At 44.6% G+C, this 12,267-nt stretch overlaps 1 long non-coding RNA gene across 1 annotated transcript; it reads right to left on the bottom strand.

The window, feature by feature from the left end:
* Positions 1-515: 515 nt before the first annotated feature.
* Positions 516-10,793, bottom strand: LOC116857812. The gene is made up of 3 exons (XR_004380807.1): positions 10,735-10,793; positions 8,678-8,781; positions 516-543 (listed from the first exon to the last, which is right to left on the bottom strand). It is a non-coding gene; the product is annotated as an uncharacterized LOC116857812 (long non-coding RNA).
* Positions 10,794-12,267: the final 1,474 nt, after the last annotated feature.

The following is a 12,267-nucleotide window of genomic DNA, read 5'->3' as shown; positions in this document are numbered from 1 at the left end:
AGGGCAAAAACAAATCTGACAAAGTTCACAGAATAGGGACAACACCGAGTCACATGGGAGGCAAAGAACAAAATCTATCCTAATTGGCTGATTTGAATAAATGACATATTAATTTCTGTACCTTTTCCAATATTTCAACTTTCTCCCTCACACACACACACACACACACACAGAGAGAGAACTGGATTAGGCTAGAAACTACTACCCACATGCAGTGAATGGCTCTCAGCGCTAGAACACAGGATTCTTCTGCAAGATGGTCTGGCTATTCAGAAAAAGATTATAAATCATTTCTATATGGTCCACACGTGTGCACACCTGTGTACGTGTGTTGCAGTGTTGGCTTAGGAAACACACAAGAAATAACCTTGACCTTAGACAGCCTTGATGCGACTGATTAGCTTGCTGGGGAATGCATTCGAAGACTAAGCATCTGTTCACCTTTTCACTGTGTTCCCAGCTTCTGGTGTTAACGAGAAGCAAACAGCTCGATATATCCTAGGGTTACTATTACGTCTCCATCCTAGACTCACAGATTGGCTTCTGAAATTGAAAAAAAAAAAAAAAACGCGTTATCATCTTTTCTTCTCAGAAGGTCGAAATTAGGAGGAAAGAGAATCGAATGTGAACCAAGTCACATATCTGTTTTAGTGTGCGTGGACCGGAAGATACCGTAAGAAGAGAAACATGAACAAATTTTAAAAGAAAGAAAAGAAGATGGGGCGCCTGGGTGGCTCAGTCGCTTGAGCGTCTGCCTTCGGCTCAGGTCATGATCTCAGGGTCCTTGCTCCTCCCTCTGCCCCTCCCCCTCCACATACACCCCCAAATAAATAAATTAATATTTTAAAAAGGAAGGAATGGAGGGAGGGAGGGAGGAAGGGAACAGACAAGAAGTACAGTGCTTGAAATGGATTTTCTTATATTTTGTTAGTTCTAGGAATTATAAGTTGGCAGAGAGAGGGAAAATCTACATGATGGGGGATGTCACCTGCGGGGAAGGCAGTGGAGAAGGGGTCAGAAGGCCTGGCTGTGGGTCCCAGCTATGTCCCTGGCGTGCCGTGTGACGCTTCACAACACACCGATGGGGCTCACGTTCCTGTTCTATAAACTGGAAATCTGGGCCAAAGGATGCTTAAATAATCTTAGAGATGATTTCCAACGTCTTTTTCTGCATGTGTATGTATGTGTCTACATCTATAAATGCATATGTTATGCCTCAGCCGGGAGACTGAACCCAAACTAAAAGCTGGTTTGAACTAGTGGGACCAGGGACACCTGGGTGGCTCAGTCAGCTAAGCGTCTGCATTCGGCTCAGGTCATGATCCCGAGGTCTTGGGATCGAGCCCCGTGTCAGGCTCCCTGCTCAGCGGGGAGGCTGCCTCTCCCTCTGCTTCTGCTGCTCCCCCTCCTGCTTGTGTTCTCTCTCTTTCTCCCTCTCTCTCTTGGTCAAATAAAAACAGTAAAAAACCTTTAAGAACTAGTGGGACCAAGTGGGGCCATCCAGGGCTGGGGTGTGGGGCTGTAGAAGGAAGTCCAGGGACGTCTCTGCACAAAAGAAGGCAGTGGAACAGGGTAGAACAGCACATAGCCCAAGAGGATGGCAGCTATGGCTGTGATCCAAAGGTTACCAAAGGAAAGGCAAAGGTCACAGAAGATGCAGATGGGAGCATCAGGGGGGACACGTCAAAGGTGAGGGTTTAGCAGTTGAAGGAAGTCACTGGGCCGGGTAGCTAGGTGAGATGCAAACACAGTAAGAAGACCCTGGAAGGATGCTGTCCAGTGCCCTGGTTTAACCACAGAGAACCTATATCAGAAAGAGAAGAGATCATGCAATCAGAAGCAGGAACATGTCAATGTCAATGTCGTCAATCCATTTTCTCCCTCCCTTCCAACCTCCTTCATGATCCTTAGAAACAAAAGAGAGGCTTAGTTGTAACAGCAGGCTGTCAGCATTGCCATGATTCCCATGCAACTCACAAGCCCTCCCAAGTGGTCCCCGTCTCCCCGTCCAAGAACCAGGTCTTACAGAACCAGACAGCGGAGAGTGAGGAGGCAAAGCCAGCATCAGCAAAGGTCCAGGCCAGAGGGACTCCATGCACTGGCCCTGTCCTTCCTCAGGGCTAGGAAGCCATGGCCAAGGACAGGTGCCAAAGCCTTATGTCCCCTTCCTCCAAGACTATGTTCTCCTTCCACTGGATCCAGAGATCCTTCCCCCCGAACCTGCTTCCAGGGACTGCATAGACCTCTTCCTCAGACTGTCCCCCTAAGGGGAAACCATGCCTCCAAGTTTACCTCTCAGCCCAAGTGGCATTCCAAGAGTGCTCTGGAGGACAGCTCTTAGATACACAGACTGGGTGTCCTTATGTGTGTGTGAGACAACCGTCCCCAACAAAGGACGGGGTTGGAGATGGGACAATACGGGGCATGGGCTAGAGGCTGGGCTCAATGCTGGGGAGCCAGGAGCCATGGATGAAAGGCCTCATCCGACTGCCCAGAGTCTCACAATTCAACACTGAACCTGGCTCCTACCTTCATACCAGGGTAGACTGGTAGAACACGTTCCACCCTTTCCACAGTTGGCTTAATTGGTAAATTCTAACTTCTTAAAATATGGTATTAAGCCTCCCTTTCCACTTCCACCTTGGGCCCTGCCAAGGTTAGGAGGGGCCCAGACAGAGCAAAGCCAATCTGCAACGTTGACTTTAAATAATCAGCAGCAACAGAGGTGGTCATACCCAGAGAGTTTCTTGAACACACGCGGATTATTTTTACACATTTGAATAGAATCAACCCCACACTCCTTTATTCTCTGAGTGTATCCAGATTTCCAGTGAGTTCCAGAATAATCATTTTCTACACCGTATGTGCGTGGGGGTGTGGGGGATAGCAGGGGATGGTTAGGGTGTGATAGTTCCACAGCATCCTGAATTTTTGACCAAATTTGGCACCTTGGTAGCATTTTTTTTTTTTTTTGCTGATAACCATGTAACATTACTTAGGTTTTTTCCTCAAATGCATACAAAGAACATGACGTTTCTGAGCTCCATATTTTGCAAAGAATAGGACACTTATTCTACTATACCTACATCTGCTGGGGTTAAGGAATCTTTTTTTCCACCATCTTTTTCCACCATGGCCCAGTTGTTACCACGCACCTGACCTACCTCGATGGCTATGTCGTTATTTCTAAAATACTGTTTCAACTTCAACATCCTGATCTACGTAACAGTCAGTTTTACCCCTCATCTGGAATGCTCACGACTCTGTATTTAACTATGACCTCTCCTCTGCCTGTGGTCTGAGCTGAATGAAGCCAGTTTTGGCTCTTCTAAAACCACTTAGATACTCACCCAGCTCTGAGCACGGTAAAAACACACAGTCTGATTCAGGGCCCCCGTCCTAGTCCCAGCTCTGTCGTGACTCTGCTCACCAAGGAATCCCAGCCAGATCTCTTCCCGTCCCTGAGTCTGAGTGTCCTTGTCTGTCAGCTGAAGGGGGAAAACCTCTCCATTGGAGTAAAGTCCAAACCAAATTGGCTCAGAAAAGACAAAATGTGTGTGTGTGTGTGTGTGTGTGTGTGTGTGCGCGCGCGCGCGCACACACTCGCACACAAGTACTGTGGAGGGAAGAGGGCTGTTTCTTGTCTCGTGGAACTAAAATGTCCGGGAGTCCAAATGGCTCTAGGTACAGCCTCATCTATTACCAGGACCTCGTTTCTTCCCATTCTTTGGCTCAGCCTTTCTCCATGGCTTCATTGTCAGGCTCCAGCTTGGAGCAAGACAGCTGCTAGCTGCTTTCATCCAATATTCTCCCAAGTTCAAGTTCAGGGACAAGAAGAAATCCTTCACAACACTTAAGGCAAGCGTCCTGAGCCTATCCTTGAGCCTATCTATGAGACCAAAGAGGCAGAACCAGCTAATCTGTCAGACCTAAGCTCTGTACCCACCCCTGGAGCCTAAGAGAAAGAAAGTCAACTCCCCCCGAAACGACTTGAGTGGAAATAGAAATTCAGATGCTTTACCAAAAACAGCAAGAAATAACTAACCCATGTAGATCATGATTGCCCAGGTTACTTCTGATTCCAAATTTGCATGACTCTATAAGAAATTCTTTTGAAAATATTTAGAAATAAATGTGAAACGCTTCAATTTGTTCTCTCAAATCTTACTGAAATTAATTTAGATTCTTAAGAAGAGGAAAAGTATTTTAAATGATGTCTTTACAGATGGCCAACAGACACATAAAAAAAAATGCTCAACATCATACATCAGGAAAATGCTCATCAAAACCACAATGAGGTATCACCTCACACCTGTCAGAACAGCTAACATGAAAAACATAAGAAATAACAAGTGTTGGCAAAGATGTGGAGAAAAAGGAACCTGGTGTGCTACTAGTAGAAATGTGAGCTGGCACACAGTACAGAGGTCCCTCAAAAATTAAAAGCCGAACTACCCTATGTTCGTAAATCTACTACTGGGTATTTACCAAAAGAAATAAAAACACTAATTCAGAAAGATGGCACACCCCTATGTTTACTGCAGCACAATATACAATAGCACAAGATACATAAGAAACCTAAGTGTCCATTAATAGATGAATGGATAAAGACACACCCACGCACATGCACGCACACACTCACACACATGCACGCACAGTGGAATATTACTCAGCCATAAAAAAGGAATGACCTCTTGCCATTTGTAATGACGTGGATAGAGCTAGAAGGTATACTGCTAAGCAAAATGATTCGGTCAGAGAAGGACCAATTCCATGTGATTTCATTCATATAAGGGATTTAAGAAACAAAAGAAACGAAGGAAGAAAAAATGTAACAAAAACCCCCCCCAGATTCTTAACTGTAGAGAACAGGCTGATAGTTACTATGGGGAGAGGTGCACGGGGGAGTCCAACGCAGGGCTTGACCCCAGGAAACAGAGGATGGGGATCAAGGAGGGCACTTGTCGCGATGAGCGCTAACATATAGAAACGCCAAATGACCGCATTGTACACCAAAACTAATACAACACTGTATGTTATTTAGAACGTGATTAGGTGCTATTTGTTTTGGGAAGAGGAAAAGAAGATAATTATAAGAAGAATCAAGAATTAAAGGAGAAAGACCAATGTATCTTTTTAAATGGTCAGAACCCAAAAGAACCCATGGAATTTTTGTTTATTTGCTGCTTTTTTATTTGTGGATACTGAATGAACACCAAAAAGGCTGCGGTCCAGGATAATCCAGTGGAATGAGCGCTTGCTGTCCGCTGCCTGGATCTCTGCGGGATCCTGACCCACAGGGTTTCCTAGGACTCAGGGACCCAAGAGAGCTGCAGGTGAGCCCTGGGACATGGTGAGTGTCCTTTGTGAAAGTCACGGCTGGAAACATGGTCTGAGAAATGCATGGACTGTGGCTTCTCTGGTGGACACGGACCATTCAGACATGGGATTCTGTAGCCTGCCGTCTCTTAGCGTGATCAGACACCATTCCCCGCCCCCACCACCCCCCCACAGCCTGGGAAGCAGTTGGCAGGTGCCTATCAGCTGCCCCAAGTGCCTGGAAATAGGAGGAAGGTGGTGACTAGAAAGGCAGGTGGCCCTTTGAAAGGAATCCACACCATTCTCCCCACAGTTGTTAGGAAAGCTCTGAACTATCCCGGGCCATGATGATGGTCATACACGTCACGCAGACAGTGCCCTCGGTCACACGAGCAGGCTGTGCTCTCACGGAGCACTGCCTGAAGCAGCAAGCACTGGGAATGAGGGGTTACCGTCTTGTGTCATGCTCAGTCCCTGGCTCCTGGAATGATCCAGAAAATCACTTGGCTTCGGGTCTTGGCACCTTCCATTTCCTCTCGGGACAGTGGGCGCCTTAGATGGGTTCAGTGAGCTTCTGGCTCGCTGCTGGAAAGTTACCAGGCTCCAGTGTTCTACAGGAACTTGGATTTCATCTTAAAAAAAAAAAAATGCCTTTACACTGATTTTAGGCCCACAAGGCTTTTTTGTGCGAGGTGCTTTTCAGAACGCAAAGGCAACAGGCACACGGAGGGAGGTGCTCAGGGTGAAAAGTGGGGTGACGGCCACCTGAAAGGCAGCTCAGGAAGCTCTGGAAGGGCGTCTGGGGGAGTAAAGGGTTAGGTCCAATGGAAGACCCCTCTTGCACAGAGAAGAGCCTGGAAGTGGAAAGCCCTGTTGAAAGCCTAGGTAGGGCTCTTGACCTCTGGCGTGGCATTCACGGACAGACACCGGGCACCACCTTTCATGAAGATTGGCAGAGTCCAGAGGGCACAGTCTGGCTCCTTAAAAGAAGCATGGGACCTACATTCCCATGTTATGTTTCCTGGCCAACCTGAAAACCCTCCCAGCTACAATTAGAAGTGCTCCCTAGAATTCACGAACCATGATGTCAAACGCAAAGTGGGGCTCATGGGGAAAAGGGAGTGCACCTGTTTGCTGGGGCTGCCATTGCAAAGAACCATGGATGGGGTGGCATAAGCAGCGGAAATGTATTTTCTACCAGTCCTGGAGTCTCAAAGTCCAAGACTAAGACATCTGTAGAGCTGGGTCCTTCTGGAGCTTATCCCCTTGCCTTGTGGATGCTGTCTTCCCACTGTGTCCTCATACAGTCTTTTCTCTGTATGTGGGTCTAGATTTCCTCTTCTTCTTCTTTTTATTTTTTTAAGATTTTGTTTGTTTATTTGACAGAGAGAGAGAGCGCGCACAAGCAGGGGGAGTGGCAGGCAGAGGGAGAATTGGGCTTCCCACTGAGCAAGGAGCCCAATGCAGGACTCGATCCCAGGACCTGGGGATCATGACCTAAGCCGAAGGCAGATGCTTAACCCACTGAGACACCCAGGCATCCCCAAATTTCCTCTTCTTCTACAGATACCAGCCATACTGGATGAGGGTCACCCTAATGGCACTCACTTTAACTTAATTACATTTTTAAAGATCCCGTCCCAAAATACAATCCTATTCTAAGGATTAGGGTACTGGGACTTCAACATCTGAATTTGGGGGGATGGAGGAGAACAAAATTTAGTCTGTAATGGTTATTTCCTGGTTTCCAAAGCTAAAGCAAGACCCAGAACCACAACTGTTAGGGTCTTTGAGCTGGTGTGGCAGATGCCCTGAGTGAGGGAAAAAGGATGAACATCTCAGCCACAAGAGGCCTGGGTCTTCCTCTGAGCTAGGAGATGAGATCTTGAGCCTGAGTAAAGCAAAGTACTAGAAACAAGGTCTTCAAAGACCTGCAGCCTTTGTGAAAAGATGGGCTTGATATCATCTACTGAGTATCACACGGTGGTGAGAAGACAGTCTACATCAACCTGGAGTCTGGTAGACTAAGGGAAGGGAAGTCTTCACAAGAAGTTGTAACCCCGAGCCTGTGCCCTTGTACAGGCTCAGACTTAATCTGACACTATCCCTAGGGCCCAAGAAATTAATAATAGTAATTTTTAAAAAGAGTAATTGTATAATGATACCCTTAATTTTTCAACCCCTAGTCCAGAACATATTATGTGAGACTGTTTCTGAAATGTGGTAGATCTTGCTTATAAAATCATCTGGTCCTGGTGGACACTTGGGGTGTATATGTGTGTATATAGGGCATGTGTGTGTGTGTGTGTGTGTGTGTGTGTGTGTGTGTTTCAATTTTTAACCAAAGCTTCATGATGATTATACATCTATTAGATGTCCTGTCCGTTCTTTTTTTTTTTTTTTTAAGATTTTGTTTGTTTATTTGACATAGAAAGAGAGAGATCACCAGCAGGCAGAGAGGCAGGCAGAGAGAGAGCGAGGAGGAAGCATTCTCCCTGCTGAGCAGAGAGCTCGGTGTGGGGCTCGATCCCAGGACCCTGGGATCATGACCTGAGCCAAAGGCAGAGGCTTAACCCACTGAGCTACCCAGGCGACCCTGTCCTGTCCATTCTTGAGTCAAAACCAATTCTGACTCAGTCAGTTTGGTGGGCAACTCTTGGTTTTGCCTCAAGTCATGATCTCAGGGTTGTGGGATCAAGTCCTGCCACCAGGCTACACATCTGACACAGAGTCGGCCCGGGGCTCTCTGTCCCTCTACTTCTGCTCCTTCTCCCTGCTATTAAAAAAAAAAAAAAAAAAAAAAATTCTTTCATCAATTTTTACTTTCTCAATGAAGTTTTTCATCCAAGTTTTCACATTTGATTGAAATAGCATTATTTGTGCTCTACTGAGAGCCCTGAGCCCTGAACTGTAGCATTCATTTTTATGTCCGGTTTTCCGTTCTTACTGGTGTTTATTTTCTCCTCATTTTTGTGCATAATCTTGCTAGAAGTTCATCTTTTTCATCAATATTCTTCAAGAATTAGCTTTTAGATCCATGGGTGTTCTCTATTTTTTTTCCCACCAATTTAGGTTTTTTATTTTATGATTCCTTCCCACACTTATAATGGGTTTACCATTTTCCTGTCTTCACATACAGGCAATAGAGTCTCCAATGCAATGCCGAGCTACGGCATGACAGCTACCACAAACAACACACACGTCGATCAATGGGCAAAACTGTGTTCCAACTGAAGTTTGTTTATAAAGCAGGCAGCAGACTGAACTCAAGTGAGCACTCCATAGTTTGCCAAACCTTGTTCTAGATGATGGGACAAGAGGAATACCTCTGCAACTCACCTCAGGAGACTTTTCTTACCTTCATCCCCCAAATCAGGCCAGGGTAAAGAAAAGGTTAATGTCACTTGCGAATACAGAAGTAAATATCCTATAGAAGACATCAGGAGACGGCACACAGCAATACTGAAAAGTAATCGCACAACACATTGAAACAGGGCTTGTCCCAGGAAAGTAAGGGCCAACTAACACTAGAAAAATCTATTAAAATTTTCAGTATAATCTCAATCAAATTCTCAACAGATTTTTTTCAAATGGAAATGTAGTTGACACATAATGTTTTGTTAGTTTCTGGTGTGTAACATAATGATTCGACGAGCCCGTACATTACGCTCTGCTCACCACCAGTGTGGCTGTCATCTGTCCCCATACAATGCCATCACCATACCACTGACTCTCCCCTATGCTACCTTCCATTCTCATGACTTATTCATTCCATAACTGGAAGTCTGCACCTCCCACTCCCCTTGACCCACTTTGCCCATCCTTCCCCACTCCCCACCCCTCCCCTCTAGCCCCCACTAATTTCTTCTCTATATTTATAGGTCTCAACAGAGTTTTTCAAAAAACTTAATCCCCAGACTCACTCGGTAGGCCAAGAATAGCCCAAATTGTTTCTAAGGGAAAGACTATGTGAGCCCATTTTTTATAAGTATCAACTTACTAGGAGAGTATAATGGAACCAATATAATAATGGCTCAGGGAGGGGGTGCCTGGGTGGCTCAGTGGGTTAAAGCCTCTGCCTTCAGCTCAGTTCATGATCCCAGGGTCCTGGGATTGAGTCCTGCATCGGGTTCTCTGCTCAGCAGGGAGCCTGCTTCCTCCTCTCTCTGCCTGCCTCTCTGCCTACTTGTGATCTCTGTCTGTCAAATAAATAAATAAATAAATCTTTAAAAAAAAAACAAATAATGGCTCAGGGAGCCCACATGCAGAAGGGAGCTGGCAGGTGACAAAGTAGATATAACAAATCAAACAGTGAAAAAAATACACTGTTCCATAAATGGTGGTGAAAATTTTGGTAATTCATATAATGAAACACAAAAGTAGACCTCCAACTCACACATATATGTCAATGTCTTAAATATAAGAATCCAATCTCTAAAATTTGAAAAATATCTTTATGACTTCCGGATGAAAATTAATTTCTTAAGCAGAATACAAAAAGCCAAAAAACTATAAGGAAAATTATGTATAGGACTACACAGAAATGAACTGCTTTATCACAAAAGGCACAACGAACTAAAAAGGCAAGCCTCAGACTAGAAGAGGACATTAATAAGATATATGCCAAATAAACATTTATGAAAAAAGGCATACAATCCAAGAGAAAAAGGTAAAATTAATAACAACTGGGAAACCACAGAAGAGAACATCCAAATGGCCAATGAATATATAAAAGAAATTATTAGGAAATTCTAGGGTGCCTGGGTGGCTCAGTCAGTTAAGCGTCCGCCTTTGGCTCAGGTCATGATCCCAGGGTCCTGTGATCGAGTCCCACATCAGGCTCTGTGCTCAGCAGGGAGCCTGTTTCTCTCTCTCTCTCTCTCATAAATAAATAAAATCTTTAAAAAAGAAAGAAATTCTAAATTTTTTTTTAAAGATTTTATTTCTTTATTTGATGGACAGAGATCACAAGTAGACAGAGAGGCAGGCGGGAGGGGGAGGTGGGGAAAGCAGGCTCCCTGCTGAGCAGAGAGACCAATGCAGGGCTTGATCCCAGGACCCTGAGATCATGACCCTAGCAGAAGGCAGAGGCTTAACCCACTGAGCCACCCAGGCACCCCTAAAAAACAAAGAAATTCTATTCATTGAAAATCCATACAGCTATTAAAATGAATGAAATTAGCAAAGTAAAACAAAACTTACACTCATCAGAGTGGCAAAACATTAAAATGTCTAACAAACCTAGTGACTGATGTATCTTTCAAGAGGTACAACTTCTAAAGTCATGCCCTGAGAGTTCTGGGGCACCTCAGAAGGGGAGAGTCCAAGAAAAGGGGAACTCTCCCAAAAGGTAGCAACTGGTAGACAAAGTTGACCTATTTCACCACTGTATCTAGCTTGGCACCAACCACTTACCAGCTCTGGAACAGCAACTCTTTCATGCTGTGAGTGGAATGTGAATTGGTTGAAACTCTTCGAAGAAGAACTGGGTAATACCCAGTCAACTTGAAGAAAGATGTAGAAGATAGACAGACAGACACATGGATATGTACATACATACATAATGACAATCCACAATAACCAGAAACCTATCATCTCTTTTTTTTAATTTCTTTTCAGTGTTCCAGAATTTATTGTTTATGCACCACACCCAGTGCTCCATGCAATACGTGCCCTCCTTAGTACCCACCACCAGGCTCATTCCCCTCCACCCCCGCCCCTCCAAAACCCTCAGATTGTTTCTTAGAGTCCACAGTCTCTCAGGGTTCGTCTCCCCCTCCAATTTCCCCCAACTCCCTTCTCCTTCCCATCTCCCAGTGTCCTCCGTGTTATTCTTTACGCTCCATAAGTAAGTGAAACCATATGATAATTGACTCTCCCTGCTTGACTTATTTCACTCAGCATAATCTCTTCCAGTCCCATCCATGTAGCTACAAAAGTTGGGTATTCATCCTTTCTGATGGAGGCATAATACTCCATAGTGTATATGGACCACATCTTCCTTATCGATTCGTCCGTTGAAGGGCATCTTGGCTCTTTCCACAGTTTGGTGACTGTGGCCATTGCTGCTATGAACATTGGGGTATAGATGGCCCTTCTTCTCACTACATCTTCTACTCCTATCATCTATCCTACAAAAATGTTCACATATATTTACAAAGAAAGTGTTTCTTTGAGCTCATTACACATAAAATAGGAAAACTGGAAAAATCTGCCAAGGAACCAGACGACAGATAAACCAACTCAGTTGTACAATGAAATTTTTTACTGCTACCAAAATGAAAAAGAGTTGCATGAATCAAGAGGAAAAGACCTCAAATACATGATGTCAGATGCAGAAAGCAAGTAGCAATAGGACAGTATCCCTAAATACATAACTGTGTAATAAAAGCATAAAAACATACTCACGAAAGATTTAAAAAAAAAAAAAAGCACTTCTGGGATAGGAGGAAAATGGGAAGTGGAGGTTAGGATTTTGATCCATTCATCATGTCTTATTTCCTACAAAGTAAAAAATAAAAGAGAACAAGAACATTGAGTAAATATATCAACAGCTTAACAGCTTGTTTAATCTTGATGAGTATATGGTATGCACGTTATTTCTTTTGACTTTTTAGCATGTTTGAAACACTCCATAGTTTAAATTAATTTTAAAGGGAGCCTGGGACCCATAAGTGAAGTTTTAATTGCAAAGTCCCTTACTGAAGAATTAGGAGGTACAAACTTCCATTTATAAAATAAGTAAGTCACAACGATCAGAACTGCAGCATCTACTGGAGTCTATCTGACCTGCAGGAGCTCTTTCTCCAAAGGTGTGTCATTCTCTGCTGTCGGGGCGTGCACCTGCTCTAGAACCCCAGGGGCTGGCCAGAGACTATGCAGTAAGGTCACTAGCCAGAGGTCTCCAATACAGTCACACCTGCTGGCTCATACAACCCAAGAGAACAG

The sequence above is a fragment of the Lontra canadensis genome, unplaced genomic scaffold (assembly GCF_010015895.1).
Source record: "Lontra canadensis isolate GAN:19392208 unplaced genomic scaffold, GSC_riverotter_1.0 scaffold126, whole genome shotgun sequence".
NCBI lineage: Eukaryota > Metazoa > Chordata > Mammalia > Carnivora > Mustelidae > Lontra > Lontra canadensis.
The sequence above is the reverse complement of the archived record's forward strand: the minus strand, read 5'-3'. Positions and strand labels throughout refer to the sequence as shown.